Here is an 18,465-nt window from a genome sequence, read left to right on the forward strand (position 1 = left end):
GCAGTTGCAAAGCGGTAACCATAGCACTCAAGCAGAAAGTCATTAGAAGCTCACTGAAGGAGGAAGGAATGATGATCACAGAAAGAAGCGAGAATTGACAATGGCACGGAGGAAAAGGTGCTTTTCTGGCAGAATATTGAGTCTGTCCTAGGTATTGCCATTTAACATTTTGCATATGCCAAAAAAGAATGAGGAAAAAAAAAACACGGAAAGGAAACAAATTAAATGCCAAGATACAGGATGAATGTCAGCACCATTTTCAGAATGGTTTTGGAACAACCTGTGCTCACCCACTCGGCCACACATATAGCTGTGTGTTTGTGCTGTCCTCTCCAACGTGCTCAAGTACGTGCTTACCCTTCTGCAGAGCAGGGCTGCCTACATGGACCTGCACAAATGTTTTCTTTAGCAGGATCCTTTGTCCCTGAGCCCTTTGAAGAAGCCTCCAGGGGACCAATGTTCATTCAGAAGGGGAAGGATTGTAAGAGCACTTCAATCAATGGCCTATGAAATATGTAATCACCAAAGCTACTCCAGCTCACCCGGGCTGAAAGAAGATGGAGCTCATTTGCTACAGTATAAAGACAGGAAAAAAAACCCACCAGCGCTTGGTGGGCACCAAAGCCAACTTTTTACATCCAGGGGGTGGTCACACAGCTGTCCCTCTGCAGCCCAGGCAGGTCACTACTGCTGCTCATGGACAGGTAGCTGACATTAAGGGGAAAACATTCCTCCTTGGCATCACCTGAATTAAACATTGAAGATGTTTATGTCAGCAAGAGACCTGGCTGAGGACTTGGGAAGCTTTTCAGATGTTGCTAAATGCACTAAGTGGCTTGCTGGCAGTTACCTCGCATTGTCACCAGCTCAGGCCGGATCTGGTTTGTCAGAAACTCCTGAATGCATTTTTCTATATAAAACCTGGATAAAAGAAGATGACGTTTCTTTCTTTCTTTCTTTTATTTTGGCCAGGAAAGCTGACATTTCGGTGTTGACATCTCCTACTAAGTACTCATAATAAAACATCCCAGGAAAGACAGCCAAATTACGTCGTGAAGCTTTCATGGGGTGGACTTCAAGGCGCCCTTGTATGAACCAATACAAAACTTCTGCAATCTCCTTTTGGCATTAACCTGGAGATCTTCCTTCCAAAGTTACCACCACTCTATCAAAAAGTTTGATTCTTCTGATAAACTAGTTAAACAAAGTTGGATGAGAATACAATAGAGAATGACCCACCTGACTGAGATTTTCTCCCATTGAAACTGATGGCACATTGGAGAGCTGTTGAAGCTCTGGCTCATATTCCGTTTTCTTTTCCAGCTGAAGATATCTGGATGTCACAGCCTGTACTGTGGGGGCTCATGGATCCTCAGCTGTTTGAAAAGGTTTTTCAGCAGCAATGTTCTGGAACATTTCCACTTATTTCCTGCTGTCTTCAGCTAATGACAGCTCCAAGAGCGTGCTTCAGATCCTGAACGTACTGCCATAAGAGTAGCATCCTTCAGCTCAGGACTTGAGCCTGTAATGTACTTCTCCCGAGGCTGCACCTTAAGGCAATCTGAAAATGGAAGGCAGCAAAGATACTGATTTATTAAGAATGGTAGATTTGGGTTGCTTAAAAACATTAAAAAAGGAAAACCAGTCCATTGGAATCTGATTTGTACTCCATTGCCTTCACCAAGTGCTTACAGTATTTTCAAGTGCGCACCAGGATGCAGCCAACAGAGGGGACTGCCAGAAAGAAAAACAATTATTATCATTAGTCAGATTGCATTTAGTCTTAGAACAAGAAACACATTTATAACTGTCCTCGGCTAGACCCACTTCTGACTCAGCACTGCAGGTAGTTTTAATACAAAGATTGGTCCATTCACAAAGATATTTTCTGAAGTGCTTGCTGCTGGCAGCAGGGGACAGGATTTGCTGACCCCAGAGAGCCATCACTTACACAATGCTGTAACATTTTGCACCATTCTGGTTTCCATGTTCAGCTCTTGGTGAAGAAATACACACTAATCTCCAGTCTGCAAAGCACCAGTCTTTGCATTTGTCCCATCTTCTGGGATCCAACCTTGTTGTCAGAATAGGATGCATGCAAAGCATGTATCACTTCTTTCCCTGGGTGTGGAGAGAGAAACAGAAATAAAGCCAGCCAAATGAAGAGGTACAAAGTCCATTCCAAACTGAATCGCTATTCTCTGGAAATACATCCATACACACACACACATATATATATACATACACACACAACACATATGTAAGGAAGTAATTTCCTACAGACAGGTTTTACCAAGCAAGGTGAGGAATAACTAGCAAGAGAAATCCATCTGTAAAGCCACGATAACTAAGAAGAAAGATTTCTACACATGCTAACTACACTGTGACCACATTTGTAGAGATTTAAAATGTTGCTGTGTGACAACAGGAATAGATGTACGTTGGCAGACAGTTTTTTAATGTGTTATAGGGTCATAAGTCATTTCTTGGTGCTCCAACAGTCAAATGTACTTGATATCTTCATATACTTAGAGAGTTCACAACAGCTTCTCAGCTATCTTCATTTCCTTGGAAACAGCTGTTTTGTCTGCTAAGGAAAACTAAGTAATATGTATTAAAAAAAAATAAAAAAAAAAATGAGGGTGAGTGGAAATAGAATAAAGCCAAGCACAAAAACAGTGAGGTTCTCAGTAAATACAGACCTCGGTTACATACACGCAATCAGTAAGGTCACTTGTGTAGGAACTCATGCCAAAGTACAGTTGACAATGTGCTATTTTTCTGCTGGAGAATAGAATGTGAGGCTGAGCATGCTAATGACTTTTGGAAAGGGGCAATGACAAAGATTGATTAATATCAGTTGACAGCTTGTTCTGCAGCTCCCTAACTGGAATAGCAATGATTGATTTGCCAAAATGTGGGGCACAGACGTTAGATAATAGATAGGTTACATCTTAGCTCTATCTGGTTTCAAAATATGTTTTTAGGGCCATATGTTTGACAGAAGATAAATACTTAAAGCGCAGCAATATTTTCAAAAGGTACCTCTTGCTAACAATGCTTTTTCATTGTCTAAATGCCATTACAAACCTCAAGCAATAGACTGTGAAGTTCAGGAGCAGAAAGCATACCAAAAATGCAGAAACAAAACAGTGAAGAGTAGAGCATTAATAGTTGGCTTCTTAAGAAGAGCTGAAAGAGACATCAACACCTCACAACTGCAGGTATCACTGAGAGAAATCTCACCTAGCAGTACCTAGCAGAGAGTCAGTTGAAGAGTCAAATACCCACAGCAATCTGCAGTGCTGTATGCTCACTACACAAGCTGTAAAGGCAATGGACGACAAATAACATGCTCCAGGCCAAGAGAGAACACCAGATTTTAAGGAAATGTGCGTATGGGAGACACAATCCCATATTTACCTCACAAGAGATGAGGGGTGGGAGGTACTGTTGAAAACCTGACCCATCCTCCCTGTTATCTCTTACATTTCATGAGTTCATCTTTTTACTAAGCACAGCACAGCCCGAGTGCCCTGAACATTAGGAAAGCCAGACCAATAAGCTAATATCTATACTCATGCTCCATTTATAATGATTTTGTCTAACACAGCATGTAAGAGAAAGCAGGAGAGAAGGATGGAGAATTTCGTGACAGATGTCCACCAAAGGGCGAGTCTTCATTAGAGATGTGGTCATGTGTGAAGAGCTGAGCTAGCTGACACGATGCTGGCTGTTTTCCCTAGACCAGGCCAAATTGCAGCCAGCACCATATCAGCTAATTGTGATTAAATCCTGCTGCTAATCAAAGCAGAGCCTCTAAAGTGATTCCTCCAGACTGCTGCAGCCACTGCCATTGCAGTGTAAGGAGCTATCTCAGCTGCATCTCTCAATGTGACAGACTGTGATCTGCATGGTGCAGATCTAATTAGGAAGAGAAGGCACTGATATAAACAACAACAAATGTTTCCACAGAGCAGAGAATATGTTAAAGAAATGGACAAGCATTAGGCTGGGGAAGCTTGGAGCTTTCTTAGGCTTTGCTCCAAAATTCATATTTTAAATACAAATGGTGCAACATAATTATGTCATTTTTCATAGAGAAGCCCATGGAGAATTCAACAAGTCCTGAGGGACTGAGGAGGGAAGCTTCCCTTCCTACCCAGGCATTCCAGGGAAGGTCTGAGATAGGAGTTTTATGATCCTTCTGAACTATGTGACATTTATTAAGAAGCTTTCAAAAACAAATGCAAGACCCTCCTTTCTCTAAGGTCAGCTCATTGATTAATCAGACATGTCTACAACTGATAGATTTTCCTCAATAAAATACAGTGTTCATGGTATTTTAAGACAATTGTTCCCCTTGACTAGTGAAGTCTGCAAAGAGCCTCCATTCTGGGTAAGCTTTCCCTTAAATGGAGCTCTGCTGATCATGCTCTAAAGAATTGACATGCCTATGCCTGGAGATGGGTTGTTGACATAAATGACTAATTTGCAGTAGTGGCTTTGCAACAAATGAGGATTGGGGTCAACAGGCTCCAGCACAATGTCTTTATTGCTTGGTTGACACTCATCTCACCTCCTTTTGGTCCTCCCAGTGCTGGACAGGAGGGTCCAAGTAAGTAATCAGAAGTGTCCTCCTGTCACCTGGGTGTAAAGGCAGGTGTCCTCAAGGGGGTTCTGTTTCTTCTATCCCTTCTCTTACCTCTTGTAATTGTGCTAGTGGGCAGCAAAAGGAAGATTTGGATAAAAACATATCCACTGAGATAGACTTTTAGCACTCATGCCAAAAATGAACCCTTTTATAATGGATAACCCACAAAGCCAAACACAATTACCTGCTAAAAGGCCGAGAGTCTGAATGCTGAAAAAGAGTTCAATCAGGAGAGGGGGAGAACAACCCACAGAGACACAGGAGGTGATCGTTTTTACCCCAGAGTCCATCCAGAGGCCTCCTTGGCTCCAGTGCAGGCATTTGCAGGTGCATCCATGGTACAGAGCTTTCCCTTGTGTGCATCAGCAGTGGCTCTGATCCTGCCCCACCTGCATGGGAATTACGTGATGACATATTTTGTCTCCCTTGCTTTCTAATCTCTCTCCACAGGATCAGAGGCTTTGGTGACAGAGCAGGCAACATGATGGACAGGTACAGGGACAGAAGCCATCAATAGTGCATGTATTGCTGACCTGAGCAATTAGCCAAAATTCAGACCTAGGAGTTATTTCTTATAAGAGGAAGTGAATGGGTTGGGTAGATCTGCTGCAGCGGTGACTGCATGAAGCCCACCTTGCTTAGTGAAAAAGAAAACAACAAGCATCACATCACTACAAATTAAAACCTTCTCATAGCTCTAAGGCTGTTTCTGAGTTCCCGTCAATACACACCATTTTCACTCATACCCCACATTGCAAAAGGGCATCCACCATTTCCAGGCTTTCAAAGTCCCAAATAAGATTCATTTTCCCCACTTCTGGGGGGCAGGCAGGGCAGGTGCAGGCAGTCACTCTCTCTTACAACCATCATATGAAAGGTCATGGTTAAATTCTTCAGTCTTGACAAGGCACATATCATCACATAGTGCTTTAAAAAAAGAAAAGTAGGAACTGTAAGAACTTTCAGTATTGAAATCAGCTTTCAGGACTTTTTAAGCCAGCCCTCCAGTGAATATTCCCTCAGAAACTGAAGAAATTAACCTTGTTTATGCTGGACACTTCATAGGACTGCATCGTGGAAGCTGACATGTCCAAATCTGTATGGGGAGTTCAGACATAGATATCATAAAAGTTTATGTTTTTGGGCCAGAGAAGTGATTATAGGTTCTAGAAAGAGTAACACATTTTAATATTTGAGTTCACAACAGATAGGTACAGCACAAGTATCACTAATATCCCAGTACCATAAAGGTGCTCAAGGCTCAGATTCCCTACGCTGCACTAAGAAAAAGGGAAAGGTCAGGGAGAACAGAAACTGAGTTGTTTTTCTAAACCAGCTACAACTTTTAAGACTTTAGGGGAAGACCTTTGCCTTTATTTCCACTTCCCTTTGGGAGGAGTATTAGCGTGCTTTCGCTAGGAGTAGTGATTCAAGCAAAACACTTGTTATCTCTACTACCCATATCTAAACAAAGTCTACAGAGCAGTGAGGCTTTGGGATGCCTAATCAAAAAGTTTTTCAGCTTCTACAAAATGTACGAGAGCATTTTGTGTGGTAGAAACCAGTTGAGATCACAGATGAGAGTAACGCTGGGGTTTGCCTTCATGGAAAACAGGGCACAGAGTTCCTGTTAATAGAGAAGTAAGAATAATTACCTCTGGAATGAGTGAATCAAAGTTTGAAATACCTCAGAACTATACAAAAGTGATATTTTAGTGCCTTGTGTCCTTATGAGATGTCAGCGAGCCCAGACTCTGGCTTTCAAGATAAAAGCAAATTGCTGACCTCTGACAGCCTCTGGTGATGGTATCACATATGAGTGATTTAACTGTAACATTAACCAACATAATGAAGTGTTTCAACTCCCATGTAAGATACACTTATTGTGATGGAGGGTATACTTTGCACAAGCTTATGTGAGTAATGTCAGCCAGCCCCTTCAAGCAACAACTGTGCTTTCCTCCCTCATTAACTCAGAGGAAAAACCCAGCAATCTCCAGAGGATGAGGTAATGTGGTTATAACACTGAGGGGGTGAGGAAGATCCAATGGCACTGAATGCAAACCAGAAAAGATCCACAGGGACCTCAGTGGTTTCAGGATGAACTGAGTGATTGTTAATTCATTCTGTGGTCAGGACAACCAAGTAGATTCTTAAAATTCAACACACAAAGCTTAATCCTAGGGGAATGCTACAAGCAGCACACAAAAAAGGGCATAAAGCTTAAGCAGCAGTCAAGCGCAGCAGATATCACCAAGAGAAGCTGCGCAGTCAGAGGAAGCAGTTGATGGAATGATGCTGTAAACAGATCAGACTTTGATTAAACCAGCCTCTTCCTGTGGCCCTTCCCTACAACTTCCATATCTGCACTCTGAGAAGGTGTGAAGCACCACTACAGTCTAACTCATGATGAATGCCAAATGACATGCACTGAGGCTTGGAATTGGCTCAAGTGCTTCTGTAGAAGAGCTCCTGTAGGGACTCCTCCAGCAGAGAGATGGTCCCACTACGTGGGGTGCAGAGCTCCAGTGGTGAGAGAAGTTATCCTGAGGAATGAGTAAACAAGACAGCTCCTTTGTGAAAACAAACACATTTCTGTAGAGCAGCTTGGCATGCAGACTCACATATTTGTGTGTATAAATAGTCACTGCCTAAGCTTGTTTTGGACTCTGCTTTCTCTTGTGCATTTTTACAAAGTGGTTCTCAAGCTGGGAGGGTAGAAAGGGTGAGGATGAAGGGAGGGCATTTCCTGGGAACTGCCAGAAGCAGAGTTGAATATACAAATAAGGAAAGTCCAGGAGCTGAGGGGAGACAGCACAGTGCTGGGGCTGGAAACCTCTGTCCAGAGGGAGAAGAAGGAGGTAGGGAATAGACTGGGCAAAGACAATGGCTGCTAAAACCTCCTCAGCCCAAGTACCCACCTGATGGGGCCCTGGGCAGCCTGATCTGGTAGGTGGCAGCTAGCCCATAGCAGCAATTAGGTGGGCTTTACAGTCCCTTCCAACCCAACAATTCTGTGATACTATGATACATTAGTCTTAAAGGTCCAAAAGGCACAGAAAATGCACTCAAATTCAAAGCTGAGTTTTACCTCACGATGCCAAAGCTCTTCCCAGTTTCCTGAGATCACGCTCATGATTTTTGCAAGCTAGGAGCAGGGGTTTATTTTCTCTTGTTTCCTAGCCTCATGGAATTGCCTAAAGAAACTCTGTGATGACATTTCTATAACAGGGGACCATCCAGGGCTGGTCAGGGTAAGCAGCTGTGCCTCCCTGCTCCCCTACTATCTTCCACCTGGCTGAGTAATTACTGTTCTGCATTGCTTCTTGTTCAGAGGATGATGCTATTCTCCCTCCAGATAACAAGGTAAAATCAACTTTCCTCACAAATCCCATTATCTACTGTGATACCCTCTCAGAATGCAAATCAACAAGTTCAGCAAAAGACAGCCCAGCAGCAACCCGCAGCCTCCATTCAATTTGCCTCCTTGCTGCAGTATGAGACAATCCGGATTACAGAGAGTCACCTGAGCAGAGCCGTGGAGGAGGGATTCTGCATCTACTGAGCTCTTGTTCCTCACATCAAAGACGTTTGATGGGCAGTTAATTAAAAGATAAACTAGCCAGCCATAAAACACCAGAATAACCTTTCAAGTACACAAATCAAGTTGGAATTAAAGAATGATTGCAATTGCCAGACTTTCAGCCTTCACAGGTAATAGGTTCCATCGTTAAGGGGTAAACTGCTTGGTGAGAGCTGTGGCCACTTTGCCTTTAATGGTACTATAGGGAAAATTAGTTCAGGTGGTGTCTACACTAGATGAGATCACAGCTGCTCTTGTCTTCCAGAGTGCTGGTCCCAAAATAAGCCATCCTTACTCTTAGCATCAACATAATTCCTTGATGGGGCGTTCATTCCCCCATGCCCCAGGGAAAAACAGCCAAAGAGAAAAGCTCATTTTGAAGAGGTACATCTGGGTGTGCTGTTAAAAACGTGCTGTGAAAAGTGACAAAGAAATCAGCTTCACATAACAGAGCACAGAGCTGAACGCCTCACTAAGCAGAGCTGGAGGGGACACCAGCAGCTCCTATGCCACCCAGCCCTGTATTGATCCCTGATCCTGCATCTTGCTGCTCTCCTCAATTGCATTTTTTGCATATTTGGTACTAAGCAGTGCTTTTCTCCAGTGCATCCTCTCGCTCCAACCCTGTGTATATTTACAGCCTGCTCTGAGGATGATTTACATTAATACCCCAGTTTAACACAGTGGAGCCCATTTTGTGGACAGATCCAGAGTCATAAAACATTTACAACATAGCAAAAATGTTTTCCTAAATCTCTGGCTTACCTCAAGATATGGAAGAGTATGTTGTTCACTTTGCCCTCTGGATGTTTTTTGCTCCTTTTGTCTTGGAGGAATGAGTCATTAGCCAGCCTTGATAATAAGGGCAAAACAACTCCCCTAGCATGTAAAATTGAAGTCCCATTTGATACAGGAGCTGTGATTCTCTTTATACATTTGTTTCAGTAATGACATGTTTTAGAAATATTAAAGGAACTAGAGATGTTAAAACGTCTGGACGCTGGCAAGCTCTTTGATAAGTTAATTTTGCATTCAAAACCAATAAACTCCTGGTCAAAGTGACACAGGGTTTGGATTTACCCTGGATAATTCCTTTGCCATAATATATTTCAATTAAATCTGTTACAGCCTGACTGTGCTTAGTCATTGGGATGTCACTGCTAACACATTGTGTTAATTGAGGAAGCATTGAAAAGTAATTTGATGTTAGCTTAATAAAAGCTGTATAACCTTAATCATAACCAGCAAGCAATACAGTCACACTGTAAAAAAAAAGACACACATGAATTTCAGGGCTCATTCTGAAAAGCAACACCAGCTACAAGAAGGCTGCAGGTCAATGCAGCCAAACCCTACACCAGTTGCACAAATACAAAAATAACTATTTCCCTATTTGGTTGCACTCAGTCCAGGCCAGATTTGGCCCAGATGCTGAAGAAGGCAGCACTATAGCTGCAAAAGTGCATACAAACAGCATCCAGTGCTCAGCAAGCTGTTCACAGGAGAGAGTTTATGGATTGCATTAAAGAAAGTTATTTTTACAAGCATCCCAGTACTAAAAAAATAATGTATTTTTAACTTTCTGAGTAGGATGAAAGGTGATCAGATCCTAATAGCAACCATGAATTGTGAGTTCTGAAGCCTGTCAGTCCTGCAACTGTTAGCAGAGCTACAAGTAATCAATGGCTTGCTGCCTGGGTTTATGCAAGTAGAATTGACTGACAGCTCACTGCTAACATGATGGCCAGCACCACAAACAGTATTTTGTGAACAAATACCCCAGGCCTGAGGCTAACACATGTCCTGCTCATGGGAGGGTGTGGAAGCTGGGCAGCAATTTTTAGGTTGTTAATGGTGAGGCTCAAGCAGTCTGAGTCTCTTGAAGCACTCAGTGCCTTTGTATGGTGGAAGGCAGAGCTGAGGTCTTGTGCCCAACACCACATCTTCAGCAGGGAGGTTTTCAGGAGGTAAAAAAGGGAGCAGAGGGTAAATCCCCCTTCTCTCTCAGTTTAACTCTTCACATCCAAAATACTCCTCAGTAAGTTGTTTATAGTGCAGATTCTAGCAGTCCTGCAAAAATCCAGAGCTTCTTTATTCCTCATGATCTATCTCCTCTCTTTAGTATCCTCTTAGCATGTGAAGGCATACATCTCTCTCATTAATCTCTCCCATAAAATCCATACTTGTTTACAAATTGAGTGAGACAAGTTCACCTCTGGGCCATATGATGCTTGGTATGAATTGACATCCTTCTGACTGCCTCAGACAGAACGATGCAGAGGCTTTGACTGCAACTCCCTCCCCAGTCAGAGGAGTTTCCAGGCAGAGGTGAAGCCTGGGGCTACCACGTGTTTCTTGCTAAAGAGATAAATAGAGTATTTCCCCCAAAAAGCAGCTTTCAGGAAGCAGGAATCAACAAAAGCATCATTACTCTCCTTAACCAAATGTACCAAGTAATTAAGATAACTCTTTTATACCATCTTTTGAGCCATCTTCATGTTTACATTATGATCTGAAACACTGTCATGTTCTATGCTGTAATCTGAACTCTGGCAAACAAGTAAAACAACACAGAGTCTTTGTGGCAAATGACATAGACAACACAGCTGAGCTACTCCCAAGTGCCACAAGCTTTCTAGAACAGCTTTTCACAGGACACTATTAACACAGGTTGCAGAGAAAAGTATTGGCAGTTACTAACGATCAGAAAGTGTTATGGGCTTGATTTATTTGGATTCTTCCATTTGATTGAGACCAGTTTCATTTTAAGATTAGGTATCTTCCTCTTTGTTGTCCTTCTCAGTACTTCAAGCATCAGAAACATTACCAAAAAAACAGGAATATATTGAGCAAGGATAATGGTTAAACATTCACCAAAAGGCAGAGCACAACTAGCAAAATGCTTCCCCAAATGTATTCTCCTATCATTTATAGTACAGAAAATAAAGTACTAATTTCCCCAAAAATATTCTAATAGATACTATATTACTGATGCCTAACCTCATTTCTCAAAGAACGGGCCCTAACACTGCAAAATGCCAGGGATCCAGAAGGTGATGGCTGAACTCCCACCAGTTCTCATAGCCCTCCTGTTAAAGCTTGGACCATGGATGTTGCAATGTGCTCAGATTACCTAGCATTAAGAATCATGAAATCATTAAGGTTGGAAAAGATGTCCATGATCATCCAGCCCAACCCATGCCCATTAACCATGTTGTTCAGTACCACACTACAGTTCTTGAACATCTCCAGGGTCAGTGACCCAACCTCTTCCCTGGGCAGCCAGTTCCAAGAAGAAAGGTCCTTCTTCCAACCACGTAGCTTTTTTCCTTTAATAATAGTTTTCAAGTAGTAACACTCTTATTTTTAGTGTGAGCAAAAGTAATTGTACCTTCTATACAATATAATCTTGGAAACAGATAAAAACTAATAGCATCTCTAGCTGCAATGGAAGACAATGCATTAAGAGTAGTGATAGGAACCCAGGAATGTATGTGAAAAAGTACTCACAGACACCTCCAACTTTTCCCAAGTCTCTGGACATCACCAATTCTTTGTCTTTTCCTCTCCCCCCCTTCAAATTTGACCTTTCTTACTCCCACTTTTCCAAGTAGTGGCCCCACTGACTCCAAGTGACATTTCAGTTGCAGAGGTTTGTCTCCAGCACAATGCATTATTTAAGAAATGAAGCTCTAAATCAGAAGGTGCCATAAAACTTCAGACACAGCACTTCTGGTGTCACTGATCAGAAGAAGAGAATCCCTGCTACGCTGACTGAAGTTGTCTTCCTGAAAGATGCATGGGGAAGAAAAAGGGAAAGGAGTTTTAAAGATGAAAAGAATAAAAGAGGAAGTTCAGCAAGTCAAGAGTTCAGCTGAAATACATTTCCATTCATGTAAAAAGAAAAAACCCTATTCTTTCTTGCCTGATTTCTTCATATGCCGTTTCAGACTCCCATATTCCCATACACAATGCTGCAGACAATGAAAGCATGTGCACAGAGCATTACAAACATCACTGTATAAAGTTGTTTACTGAGTGGCAATGCACTGATGGGGCAGCTGTCTTGCAGATATTCCCCTTCTGATGACACAGCTGAAAATTTCTGTGTAAATAGAAATTTGCTGCCATTCATGTTGGGGAGAACTACAATTTCCACCATTGTTAATACTACTCTGAATATTCATGTAAACCTTTGCTGAATCATCTGCTTGGCTGTTTAGCAACAGCATTCTCAGTAACCATTTAATTTTGCAATCAGGTTTTTTTAATGAGTACCTGAAATACAAGCGGTTGCTGGAAGCCCTGACAACAATCAGCTCCTGAACTCCTACATGCCCTGCTTGGATTTGAGATGCATGACCACCAGGTCTCCAGCTGCAGGGAGATGTTGGCAGACGGCTCATGGGGTCCATAGGTGTGTCAGCCCCATCCCTCCATGGCACACAAGAGGAATGCATTACCTCTCTCTCATCAACCTTAGGGCCAAGGCAGAGGCACTACACTACCCATCCCAACTTCTGCAGCCCAGCATTACAGAGATTAAAGGCATGTTTCCAAAGCCACATGAATTTGAGGCACCAATCCTGTTGTCCTCCAGAGGACCAGAATTCACATTCTAAATCAATTCAAATTTCATCCACCTTGCAGTGCAATACTGCTGATTTCAACCATCCCAATAACTGCCAACATATACAGACATAGAAGCAAATCCTCCCTGCAATCACCCAGGGCATCCAAAACCAAGAGGCATCTTGGCAGGATGCACAGATGGCCTGATTGTGTCCATCTGAGAAGGAATACATATGTATAGTGCTGTGATCCAGCTCAGCCTGTATGAGACTCAGCTCAGTTTGATGAGCAATCAGCTTGCTGCAGGAACAAACACATGCTGGCTGCTTTCAGCTGCTAATGCCACTGCTTTTTCTGGAGCAATAGAGAGACCTAAACTGCAAATTCACATCTGGCCTCATAGGAAATTAACTAGGAATCAAGGCTGTTTGCAATCAGCTTTTAGGAAGATCAACACTCATTCACAACAACAGAACAGGACACCAGAGCCTGCAATGATATCTGGGGGAACCTGGGAGTGTACCCATAATAAGGCTCTTTGTGTATTTATTTTAGGGGAGGGCCATCTTCAGTTTGGCATCAGATTAGACTGGAAAGGATTGAGGAACAGAGATGCTCCAAACACACATTGATACTTATTTCCACAGCAAAATGCTATTTGATTGCAGCTTTCAACTGTGCACATTCATTTCTCATGAGTGTTACGAGGATTAAAATTTTCCACAGCTTTCTTTGCTTTAAATATGAAAACTAGTATTAATATTTGGACACCAATTTGATTCTTGAAATTTTATAGTTTCTTCTTTTGCTGAAACACTTCAACAGATTTAAAGTCTCCATGAAAATTCATTTCCCACCATTTCATTTATTAGAATTTCTTAGAGATCTTTCCTTCAGACTGTTAATCTCCCATAGACTGAATTCTTTATTGATCCAAAGTAACTACACCTGCCTTGGGCAGGAAGCACTAACCTCCAACATCCATCAGCCAGATGTTACTGGTGGCCAAGTGAGAATAAAAGCACAGCTTATCAGGAAGAAAATAAGACAAGTAGGGGAAAGAGATCTAAACTTTCTAGTATTGTTAATACAGGCTGCAAATCACTGTTCTTGGATGATAAAGTGAGGTGTTTGCAGGCTGCCCTGCCTATTGCTCTTCCCAGTGCTCAGCGCACACCACCCACATTTCTGCCTTTGGGTTGCACTTGGCATTGCACCTTGGCTCCCAATAACCATTATAGATTATAGACTGCTGGAAAATCTTTCTTGACAACAGCAGTGATGGGTTGGTTGGAAGAAGCCAGGGACAGGAAGAAAACCCCTCTCATTCAGATTTCTGCTAAGTTATTTTGGATCCGTTTGCTGATTCATTTTAGTTTTGCTTGCAGCAAACTCGAAGTTACTTTAGAATAATGATCATTAAGTGACTGAGATCACTTTATTTCTCTGAGCCTTAGCAACAGTGATTTCACTTGCCTGTTGCCATAACAACTGCAGCATGCACATCAAGGTCACTAAGCCCACTTTGCTTCTTGCCTGTAGCTATGTCTCTGATGGCTGATATGCCTCATTTCTATTGTAGATTCATATGCAACGAGTAGGAAGAAAAGGTACGCTTCATCTTAGGAGCAAACATGCAAAGGATGAGCATTTCTCAAGGTAAGGGTAAACGGACAAAAGATTACATTTATGGGAAAGGTTCATTTCATTCTTAATGGGTAAGAAAACCCTAAGTGGGTCTATATAGATAGATAGACACACATTATATATATAAGCGGTTATAAATGACCTAATATGCTGGGCTCAAATTCTCCCTTACAAAGGTGAAGAAAGACTCCCTGTACAGTAGGAACCAAGTCCCTTGACTTAAAAGAGGATATTCCAGCCTTTAGCACAGGGACACTGGGGGCCCTGAAGAGATACCTGAGGTGCTGAAGAAGTCTAAACTTAGTTCTTGAATAAACGTATCACAGTACAGCTTCAGTGCAAAAAGTCAGTTTATTGCTGACCTGCAAAGCTGTTCACATGGACACACTGCCTGAACTAAGCTGGATGGAGAAAGCAGGAGAGGACAACAGATCTGTCTGGGATGCTACAAAGCCCCAGGTCAGGCAGGAAACTGCAACACCATTTCCCTTAGTTATTTCTTCCACAAATTTTAACAGATGCAGTTTTTATTCCAGACCGTTTACACCACACGCATCATTTTCCTTGTATACCAGGGTTATAAAGCATTGTTTAATACTGGTAAACTGCACTCATTTGTCTCATAAGTCAAGTAGAAGCACTTTCAAAAGAAATGGTAAGATCCTCCATTACCAGAGCACTTCTTTTCTGCCACGTGCAAGCAGAGAAAAGAATTATTCTCTCTGAAAAATATAAATAACTTTGCCACCTCTTCTTATAGCAAGTTGATTACAGCAGTTGGGGAATGAAAGATTTTGCTGTTTATCTGTCAACTTTACACCAAAACTCTGATAAAAAAAAAGCAAAAAAATAAAAAATAAAAAATAAATGAAACATCCAGAATTGCAGAGGGATTTATGAGACACTAAATACTTCTATGAATCAGGGCTGAAATGTAATTTTATATATAAACGTGTAGAAACTGGCAGCAGGACAAGATAGATAGATGGGTAAATAAACACAAGCACATAGATTGATGGACAGCCAGGCTGGAGCTGGACCACAAAACATCAGATTACCATTTTGCTTTACTTTTACTGTGAAGTACATGTAGGTGGTTCCAGCAGAGACTCTGGCTTAGCTCACCTGGCATCATCACTAGATAAAGGCAAAGCAGTAATCTCATTTTCCAGATAGGAAAAAGAAGAACAAGAATTGTCAAAGCTCATATGAGCCCACCCAGACAAGACAAAGATTTTGTCACATTCACAGACTGCACATGCAGCCATGACACAGTCCTCCAAAGCATCGTCAGCCTTCTGGCTAAGGAGACACAAGTGATTTGGGGTTAATAGCAAGGAAAAGCAGCAAAATATTTGGCTGACTTGTTGGCATGCATTTGAGGGGGCTCTGGGCAGGTGGAAGGCTAAGGCTGAGGGATGAGCTGATCCTGCCAAAGGTATGTAAGGCTGGAGAGAAACTGCTTTTCAAGCACTTCATTTACTCATTAGATCCAACTTCATTCTTTTCAAGAGTGTTCTGATTTAGTGCATGCTCTAGACAACCAACTCTCGGCCAGTTTAATAATTCAAAGCTTTCTTGATGTCCTTTGTGTTCTCCATTTACTGGAAAGACCTGGCTGACTTCAGGTCCCAGCAGACACAAAAAATGAAATAGCTAAGGGAGAACCACAGGCTCAGTGGAAGTGCAAAATTAAATCAAGGGAGCTTACCCAGCTCATGTTTGGTGAGCTGCAGCCCATAAACCTCCACCTGACTGCAGGTAGTAATGCCTTTTGCCAGAAAATAAGCTGAGATGTATCTCAAGAAAACAGTGCATTCAATCGTTGTGGATTCAGTTGCTTTTCACAGAGTATCTTCTGTTATTACTTTAATAACTGGAGAGGAAATCCTGTTAATCAGAAGTTGCGAGGTTGTGTGAGTTGACAGCTGTGATATCACAACTGTTGATAGGTCTGCATGGACACAATGAGATAGCAGATAACACACACCGTGATTTTCAAGAGGGAATTGAATTGGTCACCTAATTTTCATCACACGCACAAACATGCACCCCCAAAATGTCACACGTCTTTCTTCTCCTGGTTATTACAAATGTATCGCTCCTATAGGCAGATGCCAACCTACAATTAAGGATATCCAGGTGTCATGCATTGATTATTGTGTCTTTAAGGTTAAAGCAAAAGTAAATGAACCAAACAAGTAAGCCAGAAAGAAAACAAATAAATGAATTAAATCCATCTCTACTGAAGTGAACTCAGCCTGATTTTTACAATTAAAACAACAGTCCCATCAGCTTGAGCTTGCCTACAACCTATACGCTTTTTCTTTAGATAAGTATTTAAAGCACACAGTTCACGTGACCTGAGAGAACCATCAGGGCAAGATTTGTCTGGTTTTGAGATTTCTTTGTGGGGGGAAAAAAAGCTTCCCAAAATGGTGGCTATTAGAAAGCTTTTACACTGAAATGCACATCCATTACTGCACACAGAAAGTAAAAAGTCGTCTTGCGCAAACTGACCAAAGCTCAGTGAATATTTTAAGCCCTTTATGGTTTTAAATGACACCCAGCGATCTCATGTTTTCACATCGTTTAGTGCTGCTGACACAGACAATTTGTTAGCACGCTCTGGGTCACAAGTCAACAGAGCAACACTGAATTACAGCGGACGGGGAGGTTTTTCTTCCTCTCACTTATTTATTCTGCGAGGCATTTAATCTGCAGTACAGGGAGGACATCACCTACAGCTCCTATAGGTGCTGTACAAATAGAGATGACACTGCCCCAGGACGGTGGTGACTAATGGACATGGACACATCCCTGTCCTTCTTCCAAGCCCTGAAAGGGCTCCAAAGGCTCTCACAGAGAAATGAAGGATTTTGTGCAGCACAAGGAAATTCCCAGGCAGAAAGTACAACACAAAACATTAGTAAAAAGTGAATCTTGGCAGCCATGGCCACCATGGGAATTTTCCTGGAGGAAGAGAAGAAAAGGAAAATAAACCACAAAAAAAAAAAACCAAAAACCAAAGAGGCAGAGAAAAGGCTTCATATTAATTCTCTCCTGTCCAATCTTGCAGACATTTTGCAGCCCCAAATTTTACATAATACTTCAACACTAACAATGAAATAAGAAGAGATTTGACCTGGAAAAAAGTTCCTGCTTAGGCAAAATTTAGCCTTTTTCCTCCCCTAATTCTGAGCAAACAGCACAGACAGGGTATCATAGGTACAGCTCTGCCCAGAGGCATTAGCTATTAGTCATCTCATTATAACTGGTCATCTAAGACAGCAACTTTAAATACCTTGAACAGTTCCATCTCTGATTACACCAGAGTTGTAGGTGCCTCACTGCAACAAAATGATGAGAAGCCCCATGGGGCTGTGGTCCTCCCTTATCCCCCAATGAGCACTGTTGCTCCTCCATTCAAAGCCAGGTGGATGCGGACCCATCCCAATGTCCCCTTCACTACAAGGAGGAAGAAAGGAAAGCTGATTCAGAAAATTTCCCCCACCCCCCTCCCCAGACTGAAACTTTACGATCAACTGAAGGACTGAATAAGTCTCAGGGAGGACACTAATCTCAATTCTTTTAATAGGGTGGAACATGGTGACATCAGCTGCTAATGAAATAGCCCCTGCCTGATAATAGCCATTATTATTTTTAATTTTATTTTTAACTAAGAGAATAATAGCTGGCATTTGCTGGTGAGACCAATCCAGACTCCAATTAATCTCTGCAAATCAGCACACCTCCTGGCTGTCCTATGCACAACCATTTCTGCAGCCCTGACCACCGGTAGAGAAAATAGCTTGTTGAATGAGCCGGCGCAGAAATCTTCCTGTCACGAAGGACTCATTAGGTCAGCAATAAAGTGATTTATCAAAGGCTTGGATTTCAGCCATCAGCCTCACTTGTACAACAGACTCCGTTGCAGTGCTTCAAGCAAAAGCTTACAAATTACCATCATAATCTTGTAAGTATGCCTCATCCACAGCAGCTAGTTCCT

The sequence above is a fragment of the Coturnix japonica genome, chromosome 12 (genome assembly GCF_001577835.2).
Source record: "Coturnix japonica isolate 7356 chromosome 12, Coturnix japonica 2.1, whole genome shotgun sequence".
Lineage (NCBI taxonomy): Eukaryota > Metazoa > Chordata > Aves > Galliformes > Phasianidae > Coturnix > Coturnix japonica.